General features: G+C 42.2%; 1 protein-coding gene across 5 annotated transcripts in view; it reads left to right on the plus strand.

Moving 5' to 3' along the window:
- The first annotated feature begins 2,113 nt into the window (after nucleotides 1–2,113).
- Nucleotides 2,114–15,318, plus strand: part of LOC110979576 (G protein-coupled receptor GRL101-like) — a 73,620-nt gene continuing 60,415 nt past the window's right edge. Inside the window, exons 1-2 of one of the 5 annotated variants that reach the window (XM_087132693.1) lie at nucleotides 2,114–2,344; nucleotides 9,272–9,455. The gene's annotated coding sequence lies outside the window, so the exon portion shown is untranslated. Of the gene's footprint in view, nucleotides 2,345–9,271; nucleotides 9,456–10,887; nucleotides 10,909–14,689; nucleotides 14,710–15,318 lie in introns of those variants that run through there. The other 4 variants (XM_087132692.1, XM_087132698.1, XM_087132696.1 and 1 more) reach the window with 4 other exon arrangements.

Below are 15,318 nucleotides of genomic sequence, written 5' to 3' on the forward strand. Positions count from 1 at the left end.
TATCCATCATGGTTCCCTTATGGGAAAAATGAAGCTTGACCGAGATCCCATGCATGCACTGCATGTCACATTTCCCTCGCAATCTTTTCCGTTCTGTATCATCTTTGATATCAGACCGCCACAAATCAAGGATGTTGTTGCTTCGGTTACGGCTTTTGCTATACATGTACAATGCACTACGGTATATAGACGTAGCCGTAGCTTGTTCGGACTCGGCCTGTCATCAAAACTAGCGGATCGAAGCGGTCCATGGGAACTGCATGACGTCATAGTAAAATTATCTACCTTCTGATATTCAAAGATGGATTTCTTTTATGTTGTGTATATACCGTACATTTTCGTGGCGACAAAATCGTTCCGAGAATCGTAACTACGCATGCTCAACGATTATACCTTTCTCCTTTTGCGTAGGTGTTTCCTCCTTTTCCCCCCGGACTAAAAATCGATCTCGTAGCCCAGATCATTTTTGTTCGCACCAATTACATATTGCCTGGCAAATTCAGTAAGACATGGCTTCAGTCAAACTGTGCGTTTTCATCGCGGTTACTCCGTGCCGACTGAAAAGAAATCATTCAAATGGTACAGTAGTGGACAAGAGGTAGAGTAGTTATTCGCGTGTTGCCCTCTGTACGTTTTTTTAGGGGGGGGGCTTTTCGTGTAGAGCTCGAGCAAGCGTAGCTTCGAATTGCATCTTCTTTGTTTCATTATAGTCTGAACACTAAAACAAATATATCGCCATACAGGTATTCAAAAATGATTGTTACCAAATTTATCCAGAAAAAATGAAAACGCTTAATCAGTGAAAACTGAGCAGACGTTGCGTCTGATCATACCTCGTTACAATGCATTACTTCAGTGCTGTAATATCAGAAGTATGGAGCATTGTGAAGAACGCGTTTTATAGTAGTACGAGACTGGTGTACTTGTATTCTGAGAACGCTGTTCTGCCTCAGGGCATTCCAGCAAGGCTCTTCTCTTATCGTGCTCAGTACGGCCGTGGGCTCAGTAACTGTTGGACTCATTTTCTAATAAAGCACGGTCGGGATTTCGGGACTCTGCTCTATAGGAGAGGAACCGAATTCCGGATGAATCCGAGGCTATTTGCATCATCAGTGGCGACTTCAGGTATGGCAACAAAATATCAAGGCCTCTACTATAAAGATGAAACAAGCACCAACATCAACCAAAGTAACAACAGAAACAAGCATGTAGTCTGTATAGTACCGCACACAACTTACAAGCGATAACTACAGCTCCCTCATAGCAGAAACTACATAGCACACGGTATCAAACAGCGAGCAGTTGAGCAACGATGGTAACGTCAACTCACGAAACAGGAGCAGGACGACCATCATAGAGCAGCAACAACCGAGCACCCGTGACAGCAACATGCATGCATGCATAGCTCATGGGAACCGACATTGCATCGTCTAGACAAACAACGGCGCCAACAGAAACACTACTATCTCAATTACAACAGCAGTGGCCGCACTGCAGAGTGCATGCCACGACATCACTGACAACAGCACAAATGAAGCACAAAATGTGACTGATGACTGCATTACTACATTTGGGTGATCGATATTGCCCACGGTAATTTTTGTCAGAGTTCGTAATGATGACATCCAGACACAAACAGATCCAGTAACGCCTTCGACTTTAACAACACAACATCCACAGTAACTTGGTTTATACACTCAGGAGACATGTACAGGTTACTAAACGAACTACGCATTCTTGTCCTTATTTTCATTTCTCTCCCCCCCCTCGAAATCTTACAGGCGGCGTATGAAAACTTTTGTTTTTCATTGATTGTGTCTAATCTCTATACAGTGGCAAAAATACTGCTCAGATCCTGCAAAATGGTTTCCGTAAATGCTATAGAAGTATACTCTTTCAAGTCTGCCCGAGTCGCCATGGCTCGTTTTCACTTTTCCAGGCACAATTTTACGACCAAACACAAGATAAGTCAGTTCATTGGCAATCAGGGGTCCGTCGCCTGTTGCACTGGCAAACGAGCAGCCAATGGCAATCACAGTAATCCCTGTGACGTCACGACTGTCTGCCAACATTACAACCCAATCGTTCGTCTTCTCGTGCACCCCATACCTGTACGCATACAGAGCAATCAGTGCATTATCGGTATGCACGTCTCCCTCAGTCTCGTCAGTTCTCCGTCTGGCCTCGCATGAGTGCGCTCACGGATTTTGTTTTCGGTACTCGGACCGGGGGAAGCGCCCGTGTCTCCACGAAGTATCTCCTCGTCTCATTCGTCCCGGTCGCCGGTGTGCTGTGGATCGCTCGGCGTAATTGCCTGCTTCCTTTTTTGTCGCACAAACTGCAGGTAAGTGGCGCAGATGGATATGCGTGATGAGGCTAGGGAGGTCTCACTCCCTGCGCGCCCCTCTCTCTCCCTCTCTGTGCGATATGCCAGCCGGCCCCATCCGGCGATACATCAGCCGGGAAGAGCCTTTAGCGTGGAGCACCGCCGGGTGCCCACACGTGCGCACACTTGACGAGAAGACTATCGTCGACGCACCGCGGTACTTTACCTCATGTAATTAGCTCATCCGGTGCATGTGGTCAAATCGGCGCTTGCTCTTGTCGAGATTGCTAACACCAGTCGTTATCCTGCCGTTTTTCACGAGGCAGTTTGTCTACCAACTGTCTTTCGACCGGTTACCTGTATTTTCGCCCTTTCAGTAAAGGATAAGTCATAGATGTTGGCAGTTGAGACATTACTTTTTTTGGTTGATAGCTTTCCTTAAACTAATTTCTTTCAACCTGCAGCTTAAGGGACATTCAGACCGTTTAGTATTTCCAAGTTGCATTATTTTGGCAATTGCAATGCACAGTGCACAAGATGTGTTTCAGTAGGAACGAGAGTGTCAGTTCTTTGTGTGTTTAATTTCACGTCATGAATCATGCAGAGCTGCCAACCTTGTACTCCTTTCTGAGGTTAGGCATTACCACACAATAGATTAAAAGTATTTAAATGAGCCTTCAGTTCATTTAAATTTTTAATGTATTGTTTGGTAATGCCTTACCTCAGGAAGGAGTGTGGCATACGGCGTGTTGGCAGGTCTTGTACATTGTACTTCAAACAGCGTGCAATTTATATCCATTTGAAGCACGGAGAAGTACCCCCACCTTTGTGTTGGTCTTGGTTTGATCGGAATCTCAGGAATTCTTTTCAGACATCTAGGGGTGTGTGTGATAGGTAACAATAGTCTACAGTGTGTACAGGAATTGGACATGTAGTGGGGGTACCCCTCTGTCCCATATCTTGCTGGATATAGCAATTTTAAGAAAGACGGTGTACATGTAGACAGTTGTAGCTCAAATGTTGTAGGGTAATCTTGTCCAACTTATAAGATGTAGCCCACTGTAGAATTAAGAAGCAGGCAACAAGGCATTTGCATTTTTCTTCGATCATAATGGTGTCCTGGAATGTAGAAGAGTAAGAGAGAGAGAGAAAGGTGCACTTTTATCGCCCTCTTCCATTCAGAGACCGATCAAAAGGCTATTCATTGAGCTAGTGAAGATTGGCTTAGCACTTGTTTTTCCCATCTTCGGGTCATAATCACACTCGACTTTCAATTTACAGTTAAGTGAATGTCGTTTCGTCACTCTCCACAGCACGCTTTATGCAGCCAGGCGTATCAGGGCGCTGCTTGATGGACCAATCTGTGATAATGACAATCGTCTGGCTGATCTATTTTGACAATTACAATATGCCACCGTTCGCTGTTCTGCTTTGATGAGTATGATCAGCTGGGCCACTTTCATAGAGCTGCTAAGTGTATGTACCATAATTTGCTAAGCACTAAAAATGTGTGCTTAGAAAAAAGGGTCTTACAGTCAGTATTTTGGGAACTGGTTATCAGCCAATTTTCGCTCAGCATGATTTTCTGCTCACAGCTTTATGACATTGGGCGCGGCTATAATCTCAACAAGACATTTCTACCCGTGCAGCAGTGTAACCTACATGTTGGTCCTTGCTAGGGCTTTAAATCGAAATTTTCACATAGATAAACCCGTCAATAAAAAGTGGGTGTTTAAGGGGTCGATGGATAATGTGTCCCACGACGTTTTGGATGGCGGTATACGCGCGCATAATGCAAAGTAGTCGGCCTTTAATATTCTCAGTAAAAGCTGTCAACCACGTCGAAAAGTAATGTGTGTTAAACCCAATAAGCCATTTGCGAGTTAAATTTGAATAAAATCTGGTGCACTGAGTTCTCTAAATGCACGTGAACATAACAACTTAAATTCTCCATACTAAAACCACTGTTGCCATACCTCGTGATTCAAGGCAAGCTTTTGCTTAGTTACGTAAGAGACGCTTTGCAACAATACACTGTTCTCAACGGATAAGAACGGCACAAAGGAACCAGTCCATTCCAGATATGGTGGTCGCTATGCAAAAGCTTGCCCCGAATCACGAGGTATAGCAACAGTGTCTTTCGTCTGGGGAATTCAAATTGTTACGTTTCTATGCAACCAGATAACTCCGTGTGCCAGATTTTGTTCAAATTTAACTTGCAAGTGGCTTATTGTTGTTGATTTAACACATCCATTCACACAGTGCACTGTTCGTGTTTCTTTAGTTCATTGCACGTTGCGTGGTCGGCCTTTGGAGGTATCTTCGTTATGAAGTTTCTGTATAAAGCTATATTAGGGCAGGTTTAACACGCAAATCATATCATCCGTATTGAACTATGGTGAGTGTGGGGTCTTTCAAAATGATTTACTGAGGCTAAATTTAAAGATGTTACCCCCTGACGAAGGTATTGCCCAGTCGTGTTCAACAAAATATGTTTTATTTGTCGCAGCGAAACAAGTGAACTTTGTTGCATTGAATTTTGTATTATATGTGGAGCAACTGAATGTAAATCGCGCGCTTTGCGTACGCGTAGCGCGTTAATCAACCTTGCCTGTGTACTATGTCTATGAGTAATTCCTTTTACCAAGTGATTAATACAAGCGAATCACTTTATAGATCGCGTGCATGCGAAGTAGGAACGGGCCACCTGTGTCGCTGAAAGAGATTCGTGATTATGAAGCTGAAATTGGTCGTTGGTTTAGGAAATGTGAATGTGGGAGCAAACTTGAGCGTGTTGACGCCACCGATCTATACACGCCTGGATAGCAGGCGCGTACGGTGATTGGCTATTCACCAATGAAACAACTGGCGGCCATTTTTGGTGGTGGCAAAGCATTGCAGTGGTTTTCATACGCGTTGTAGCTTGCTGTGATTACGCAGAAAAAAACACCAAAAGTGCTGTAAAAAGAATATTATTGCATTATTCTTGAATAGGAACGGATAAAATAAAATGTCCACAACAACCAACGAAATTGATTTTAGTATACTTAGCATTTTTCATGATTTGTGTATTCTTTGCCAACAGAATAGGAATGGTGTGAAATTTAAGTGAACCATATGAATGGTATTGTACATTGATTTTGACAAAGCTTGAGATTTCCCGAAATTTAAGAAATAGTCCTTAGTTCGAAATTGACTTATTCAACTTGCTTCCAAGAATTTTGTGCTTGATTAATAATAGAAAATATATGCTTTACTGGTATGTGGGTTTAAACTCTGCATGACTAGAGGAAACCATTTTTGTGTTTATTGCTTTTATAACTAATTTATTTGTTTTTTTCTAACCTTCATTGATATTAACCATTTGTTTATTCTTAATTGTAGTTACACGTTCTATTTTTGATTTATTTATCAATTATTATTTATACTAGTAAAATATTGCAGTTTAACTTTTGTTTCTTCGTTTACTTATTCCGCTTGGTTATTTTTCATTACTTTCTACTCATTTTTTCAATAATTTTTGTTTAAATTATTTCTTACCATGAAGTTTTCGATTAATTTGATGTGAAGTACCAATGTTGCAAGGCCCATTTGATTCCCTTTTTTCCCCATTCGTTGAAATCTCCTCTAATAATGTTACTTATATAATATAGAACTTTGACGAACGTATGTAATTTGAATTTAATATCCATATCTATAATTTTTATTGAAAGTAATATTATCTTTTTCATGTGCAATTGTCATAATTAATCATGATATGTTTAGCATACGTGGAAAGTTTAGCTAGTACTCCGCATACAACAGTGTTGGGCATGGTACACGTGTCACGGTTTTTTGCCACACGCAATATGACGGCGCGGTTGCTTCACTTTCACAGCGGCGCCTGCCATCCAGGTGTGTGGATCAGTGGTTGACGCTCTCATTATCGTCTGGTTCCGTTCCTTGTACACAACAGAATATTTTGACTTTGCTTTCACGGTGTGTTGCGACTAATTGGAGAAATTAGAATATCATTTGACGCTAAAACTTGACTGTGATTGGGGCGTCGGTGCGCTCACGTTATCTTGACCGAGCACCAGAAAATGAAAAAGTCTCTTTGCAGTAGTGTCACAGTAGGCAGTACAAACGTCCTGATGTAGGTAGTCCTAATCACAGAATTACCTTATATGGCGTGGCCGTCGCTGGTGTCCGGTCTCATCAAACTCGCGAGTGATCAATGGCATTTTCCCGATGTAATGGTACACTTTCACTTTTTGAGTGTTTGAACATTGAACATAATGCTCGCTGAAAAAAGCCACAAATCACTGTTGTGGCGTGGTCCGATTTCCAGATATTTCAAGTCAGCTTTGAGAGAATCTCCCCCTCCCCCATTAATTGTGAGGCTGTCTTTTCTTAATTTAAAGCAGGCGTGACTCCCTCGACGCACACTATTAATTTCGCCGTCGGTATAAGATATATCAACCCGGGCCAGAAAAACTAATTCCATCATGAACAGCGCCATTAAAATTCCGCCACATCAATCATTTCGTGTTATGAATGATTGGTGTGCCACAAGGAACTGTCACCGGATTGTTCAGTGGCACTGCGTAGGCGCGCATGTCTTAGGTAATGTGATACCTGAAGAAACGTGAAAAAGTGGGTCACATTTCTATGAATAATCATAAATGTAGTAATTTACTACTTACACAGCATGATGATAATGTAACAATGCGTATAAGAAAATCTTACAATTAAGAACATGAATTAACTTGCCGAAAATAAATATAGATGTTTTCCGCGAGTGCACAATATTTGCACTTATTAAAATTGGCGTAAATGGATTTGAAATGTCAGATCTCCTTATACTGTGCATTTTTAATGGTGCAGTCTTTCTGTGATCTAGATTTTTCTAAGGATGATTTTGTTACTGGTTTAAAGTCTTTTACGGGTGAATTTATATTTATAGCATGTAATAGGCCTAAACGCTGCTCGAAAGCAGCGTTTAAAATCTCGATTACAAAATTTTTCACCAACGTAAAGGTAAATGGAGCACAGTTGCTCATCTGGAGAAATGTGCTTGTTGCATGAAATCGCCACACCAGAATGAGAAGCGAGACTTCGCTTGCATGTGAACTCCCTTGCGTCATTACAATGCACCTTGCTAAGCTACCGTGTGACATAAGTGCAGCCTCTCTTTTGATCCAGCCGTCCAAAGAGCCCTCGTCTATAGCTCTGCTGTGGTCTCTTTGAGGTAGACAATCGAATAACACAGCATTTATTTTTTTCGTTGTAACTAGAAGGTAATTTAGATTGAATTAAACGGCCTCATATCTCAGCACGTTAGCACTTAGTCAATGAAGTTAACACCTTGGTACACTGCTCGGTATGCTATCGTCTTGAATGCATAGCTTTAATTGGGATGTTTAAGTGAGCTCAAAATACGGAGGGTGGATTTGAACGTGTGTGGTGTTTTCAAGCCCATAATTATGTTCATATTCAAACAAAATATAAGTCCGGCTTCAGCTTGCTCAATACATGCAACCAAAGTGTTGTGTCATTTGTACTGCCTCTGGCAAGTTCTAGGCTGAAATTCGCGTAGCATATTATGTTGTAAATTCAGTGGGCAATACTATATGTTCATAGCAGCACGGTGAGAATTTATTTGTCTCAAGTGGAAGTTGTCATCATTGCTTGGGTACATTCCTCTCCGTACGAAGTCGTAATGGGAAGCCGTAGTCGCCTCTTCTGACGCGGTAAAACTACACTCCACTTCAGTGCGGGCGATTTCCACCGTGAAAATAATATCGGAGACGAGAAATTCATTAATTATAGATTATCTTACATATCGCTCTCACCATCGTCTTGAAAGTGCACTTGCCGCGGCCCTGACCCCTGGCTGATGTGCATTTACGGTAATTTGTCATGAATTGGCTGAAGTTCATAAGGTATCCATTAGGATAAGATGGTACCATCAGACAGGCAAACAGTTCTTGAGTGCTGCGGCGTTAACCCTTGGTGTTTAGTCCGGCACGCCAATTTTTTTCTCTGCCGATTTTCATGTCGTTGCTCTTATTCAATAAATAGAAATCTCACGGCTAGAGGAAAAAAGAAGAGAAGCTCTCCAATAGAACCCACACTTTTGAAAATGCCGACAATGTATAGCCATTTAGACTTATAGTGGAGTGTAACACCAAAGTAAATCGACCTTATTCAGAAGTCGGCCATATTGAATTGAAAACTTTGTAATTTTGGGAACCATGACAATAGAAATGAAAGCAATGGATAAAACTTCATCATAAATCAATATTATTTTTGCTGATGAACAGTTTAAAATTTTGTTTACGTCATTACAAAAATGAAAGTGAGGAATGGGTCCAAAATATTCTGACACCATCACATTTAACAGATTACATAAAATGAGACAGATTCTCGGAACATAAACAAAAATGGCTTCCCTGCGAATAAGAGCTAATTATCGGCATTCTCCGATCGGTATTGGCTTTTGCAAATCAAACATTTGAATATGACTGTGTTAGACGGGACCGTTCTAACATGCGTCAACATTCCCTGTAATAAGCATCATTACTGAAAATGGATCGCTTACCGTCGATTTTGAGTGTGTTGGTCCCCGTTTACTCGTACGTGTCAATTCACATCAGAAACGTGATTTGTCAGGATATTTGGTTAAAAGAAACCGCCCGTCTCGTTGCTACAAACATGCTTTGTACGAAACAGCTTTGCCCACCTCCTGCCTCGAAAACAGCCTCGCACTAATCGTGACCAATTTGTCCAAATTAACGTAATGTGCCCCTATTTTACGCCTCGGTGAAACCCTCCTGGCAGCAAATTAAACTCCTTGCAAGAAAACCTGGCGGCGAGGAGACAGATCTGCCTCAGCCGTCGCTGCACCCCTTCGATGTTAGGCTAAAGGGGATTTAATTTTCCTCTGCGATTTTTTTCCACCAGACGGAGATTTGTGTTACTTCGCTAATGATGGCCAACAACCCTCCGGCGAGTGTTGCTGTCTGATTGGTGCACCTGCATCCATGAATGCGCGCACGGGTGTGATGGTCGCCTTTACATAAGAAGGGACTGTACTTTTTTGCTGACCATTTGTTGTTCTAAGGGGCGTGGCTACTCAATACAGGAGGTAAAAACTGCCTTGTCGTGGTCGGAGATAGACATCAGTCTATTAAATTCGAATTCTTATCTATAGCTATCTTCGTACAGCTTTGAGAAACTAGAATTTTCAAGTCGGGGCGAAGACCCTTTACCATCGGTCGTTCATTGCGTTAGTTTACAAAGAAAAGAAATGCACGTATAACACCAAAGAAGTTTATACTATACGGTTTCAAACTGATTTGTACAAGATCATTGAGGAAAAATGAGCAGGCGTACTAGCCAGTTAGGACTCGAACAACCGATCTGGTTGAATCTCAGCTATGACTGAGCTCCTGTGTTAACAGGGCTCCATTTGTTTTAAAGCAATACATGCAATTCTTGACACTTGGCTACCCCTTGTCCGTGGCACTGCGTAGTTTTCCGTTGAAACGCTTTACCGAAGTTCGGCTTAACTGTGGCTTGGACCGGTCATTCTTATGTTTTTTTTGCAGTCTGTCCCAGATTGTGTTGCAGCGCTTCAATGCCAATAAAATTCTAATCAAGTAAAGCAAAACTAACTCTTAAAGTGGGAAAGGAACACCTTGCGATCCAAAATTTGATCAGAATGTAGGAATGAATGACTAACCGAAGAAGGTCTTAAGATGTCAACCTTAAAGTAGACCTGTGAGTAGACTTACAGCGTGTCTGGAAAGGCATTCTGTTCCAAACAATGTGACGTAGCCCACTCTCTAGGTGAATTCACCGTCCATTTGATGCCGTTGGAATTAAGTTATTGTGTCGAGCGGGATCAAAAGAGACGATGAATTGCCTTCTTCAATATGTGAATTGTCATTCTTCGAATTTTTCCGTTGCGTGTGTACGCATACGGACCGGGGATTGCATGCACGGAGTGGTAATCCTTTCAAAGTGGTACAAATTAATGGATTGCATTCAGTCATCAGTTGCGACTTCGTGGATTGCGATGTATCTAGTAATGGGTGCGTGGAAGCGGTCGTCGTGGGACAAAGAGAATTACGTTGAAATGTCCAGTGAATACAAATCAGGTTCTTGTTTGTGATCGTCTCTCAGCAGTGGTTGTGCGCATCCGAGATATCATGCTTGAAAATAAAGAATGGCATTTTGTATCGATACGTGAATTACCCTCTTTCATGGAAATCGTCCAAATCGCCATAATTTTGAATCCATGTAGATGTGTTTCAAGTTGATCTACAGCGTCTACCAAATGTTCCATCATAAGTAGTATGAACTACATCGTTACTGTTCTTGGAGCCAACCTGTGCATTTGTAAAAACACGTACGGTGCTGACGTTCAATGTATACTGGTACTGTACTCATTCGATTCGCTGCTTTCTGCACTTGGGAAATCTGAAGAACCAGATCCCTTTCTCGTTGGAATCTGCGGTATGTCTTGTACAACTCCAAACCCAACAACTGGATACCATTTCTGTCGGTAGTACCCCAAGCTGAGACCAAGTTCAGTGGTAAGCTATGTACAGTATACATGTACATTGAACATTGTTACGTATTTTTTAGAAATGCACAGGTTGGCTCCAAGAACACTGCTTATTAATTTGTATATGGAAAGGGGCCATGCGGCAATCTCGTGCGCACAGTAAAAACCCCGATTATAAAGTATTTTTATAGGGCACTATAAATTCCACTTAAATTAGAAACTAACAGCAAACACGATTTAATGGGATTTTCTGAAGAAAAAACTGAACAAAGCCAGAAAACCTGAGAGAAAATGATCACCAAAGTCGAACTCCTGTACATTTTCAATGGCCCGCTCACACTTCTTGCCGCCAAGGTTATTTGTGCGCGTGCGTGCATAATTATGAATTATTAGTGATAAGGGCCATGATGCAGGGTAATATAATCTTGTAAGCCATGCGCGTTGAAGTGCAAATAAATTTGGCATTTACTCCGTGTATTCTATTTCATTTTTAGCATAATAAATAAGTCCATTCTCTGTGCATTATAGACCTTATGTTGCGTTTCATTGGCGCAACCGTCCTCGAGGTCTCAGCATGGCATTCTGTGAGCATCGTGTAATGAAGTATACATGTAGATTCGAAAATTTGCGTAGACTTCGTGTATTCAATTTCAGTTCGCACCATTGAATCAGATATACATGTACATTATCAATGTTCGGAACTCATTCTCTGTGTCCTAGACACAGACACTCCCAGTCCTTTTTCCAATATCAACATTAGCTTTTGGGGAGCGAAGTTGTTGCAAACTGTAAAATAGCAAGATTGGCATCCTCGCACACTGTTGTAATTTTTTTTAATTAACGGCGTAATAAGTGATTTTCATATTCTAAAAACTTCAGATTGCGAACTTCTGAAACCGTGCACTCTCGTCCGGGTTAATTACACGCCACGTTTTATTAGAGTAACCCCAAATCGGTTCAAATTTCCCAATTTTCAACCCTCGACGAGCCTCTTTTTCCGGATCCCAGTGCGCGATCTTCCGCAATCGGAGCGCGCTGCTTGCACCCACTTGACCCGAAACCTCTACGTGTCGATATCGGAACGCTGAAGGCTCGTGCATGAGCGCGGTGTTGTTTCGGGTTCCGAACGGACCCGCTTCCTATGCGCCGGGCAACCAACCCGTTCACTTTCGACGATCCCACGGACACAGATACCGAATATCGCGAGAGCTTTGAGCAGCGAGACGCACTGATGATGGTGCTGCTGCACTTTTTCCCCGACGAGAGGCGGCCACGGAATATGTCCGCGTAGGGCCGGCAGACTTGTTGGACGCGTTTCTGAGAGCGCAGCTTTGCGGTTTTATATTCGAGTTACATGTTGAGTTCCAATCGCACCGTTTCTTGTTTTCACGAGTTCTTGTAGAGTTGAAGTGCCCATCTTGTGTCTTTTATTTCGGTCTGCATTTTTTCTCTTTAGTACCATCTTTTTCTCCTGCAAGGAGTGTTTTTTCTGCTGCCACCTCTTCGTACACCACAACCTCAGTGATAGGCAATCGACGTTTAAAAATCCTGAAAATCTTGGAGCGGTGAACATTTCATATGTATCATTAAAGTAATGTCTAAGATTGCAATGCTCATTATGCACAACCATCAAACTGGCGACTGAATAGGCTATTTTATACTGCTCTTTCCGTTTTTCTATCACGTGGAACTGTTAATCTCCACCGTACATTGACGGTGTATAGAGGAGATCAGTACGTGCAACCTTCGTTTTGTCCAGATGGCTCCTTTAAAAAATACCCGTTGGTGTACCCCGTTGGGCGACCCCCCCCCCAATATCGTAAAGATCAGTGTATCGCTCGTCGCATTTACGGTCTGTGCATTCTCGATCATCTACACTTGTCAGCCGAAATCCCCTAACACAACGCGGCGTTGAAGTAACTCATAGCCGCCGCTTCCATCCAAACAAAATGCAGGACCTCTGGTTTAACCCGATCGCAAGCCGTAATTCCACCACGCTACACTCCAGAGAACCGCGGTTAAAAAAGGGAAAAATCTCATTGCCCTTTTAGAAAGGATAAAGTTATCGGTCTCATGAATTTCAGGACATCTCGCCTCCCCCTACCTCGGTTCTGGACAATATTTTTTCTACTTCTTCGCTTTCCCTGCTTCGTTGTCTCACTAGACAGCTACCGAGGTAACTCTCCAACAATTGTCCGGAAGGCCTGTTGCTATACATCTCGTGTCTCAGGCGCTGTCGAGTGCCTCAGCAGAATGAGCCATCTCGCCGGCGTTGACATATTGTCCGTCTCGTGAAAAAGACGAACAGAAAGGAGGGGAATCCTGGGTTTATTGAGCAAGCCGAATTAGCTTCAGGCAAGCGACCGCGCGAATTGCTGTAAATCACCTGGCGATTTCCCAAATCTGCGATTTCTACTCGTTGCATCTAAATCAATATCTGTGCCGTGGATTGTTGTCTATTTAACTGCGATTCACATTGATGCGCTCTTACCTGGAAGACACGAATAGGTTTAGATCTATAAATGCATGTGTTTTCTTTTTGTTCTTTGTGGGTCTTTTTTGAGAATTCATGTATACTAACAACATCATTCTACAATTAACGCTATATAAAAATACATAATTATGCAGGCAGCTTAGTCTTAATGGACTTAAATCAATGTAATTATTCATACTATCATACTAAGACCTCTCAGATAATGCTCAATATGAAATTGGGACTTCTTCCTGCACCTTGCGAAATACTACATGAAGCAACTGTGATGATTGCATGCTTGTGAGCCAACTGCGACTGGAGCACTTTAGCAGCGGTGCACAATATTTAGTAAAACTGGCGACAAGCTTGCAAATGAAGTGCTCGGCGTACACAAGTTTGTCACCTGCCAGCCGAATAAGGGACATCAAACGTGAAGGAGGCAGGGGGGAGAAACGGAATTGCCCCGCTCGAAATTGGGCCAAAAACGTACGCCGAAAGAGAGAGACAGAACACATGCACTATGCAACAGCTGTAGAAGGAGTTTCTCACCCCAGCCTCTCCAAGCCTGTCGAGAGCCTTTTTACGTCGAACCAGGGAGATCGATCTTGACGTACCTCCTGGTCGTTTGCCGAGGACGACGAGTAGAAAATTGAGTGAGACTAGCGATACGGAAAGGTAGTCAATTTTGTCGACGGCCATTTTTTTCATCGTCTTTATGTGCCACAAAATACCACCCCTCAAACTTGGCATCCTCTTTTGCGGCACTTTTTTTTCAATTTATGCAATTACATGTATGAATAAAATTTAAGAAGCAGAAGTAAAACTCCTTTCCTCATCGGTTTCATATCAATTCCTCGCTGGAAAAGATTATAAAGGCGACCCCTTCTTTGCGAGCGTAAAAGGATTTCCTTCTTTTAATTTCATTTCTGATAAAAAGGCATTAAAGAAATAGACATTTCTATGTGCAGTCCAAAGTGTACTGCTGTCACTGTTTTTGCCTCATTTCATTTATCAATGTATCCTTGACGCCGTAACAGGAATAAATAGTCCAATGTCATTGTAGGATTTTCACATACAACTTATGGTTAAAATAACTTTGCATCAGCGGTAGTGACCACGGCTGGGTGCCGTTTTGGTATGCATTTCGTCAGTGCCTACGCACGTGAAGACATAGCCCGTCTGTACAGATTTAACTGGACGAACCAACAAAGCCTACATCGCTAAGTGGATTAGTGCCGTCCAGTCCTCTTGTATTTTGTCTCCCGGTCTTCCGAGGAATCTATCTCATCAGCACAGTGCCAAAAGTGCCTCCAGATAGGACAATCTTCAAAAGCACATTTCGCACCCACGTAACAGGTTTGCTCAACTCGATGCCTTTTAGTAGCAAGATTCTTTGATTTGGAATTTGTTTCTTAACGGTACAAGAGGACTTGTTAACTTTAAGGCATTGTGCACGGAATTCGAGCGCGGCTTTGGAATGAAATTGGACAGTTTGCCTGGAAACTCGGCAGACGCCTGCTCCTTTTTCTTTGATAAGAGAAATGAATTGTTTTCAATGATGGTCAGTGTTCCCGTTAGTAATAATGTTATGCACTGCGATTTGTGACATTCAGGTACTGCTTGCGATTATCACAGAGGTATTCCCTATTGTAAGTAGATACATGTATGTAAAATTCCGGGTTATAGATTATATAGAATAGTAATAATAGGAAAAGACAAATTTTGGTCAAAAGTCATGATGAAATGTTATTCTGTATGTGTTGTTTGTGGTTCGTAGTTTTCTCGAGATTTACATCTTGTATAGAATTGCGTATAGGATTTGGGTGCAGAAATCATTCCGAATCATTGACACCACAATAAGGAAATAATTCTTCGGGCAGTTGGTCTGTAACGCTTACCAGTTTAATTCGTTTTGGTACTGTGTTCACTTTTTACTTGACCACTTGACATGTAGGTTTCGTTCAT

This window comes from Acanthaster planci, linkage group LG02, assembly GCF_054643075.1.
Source record: "Acanthaster planci isolate LZ-2023a linkage group LG02, COTS_SCS, whole genome shotgun sequence".
NCBI lineage: Eukaryota > Metazoa > Echinodermata > Asteroidea > Valvatida > Acanthasteridae > Acanthaster > Acanthaster planci.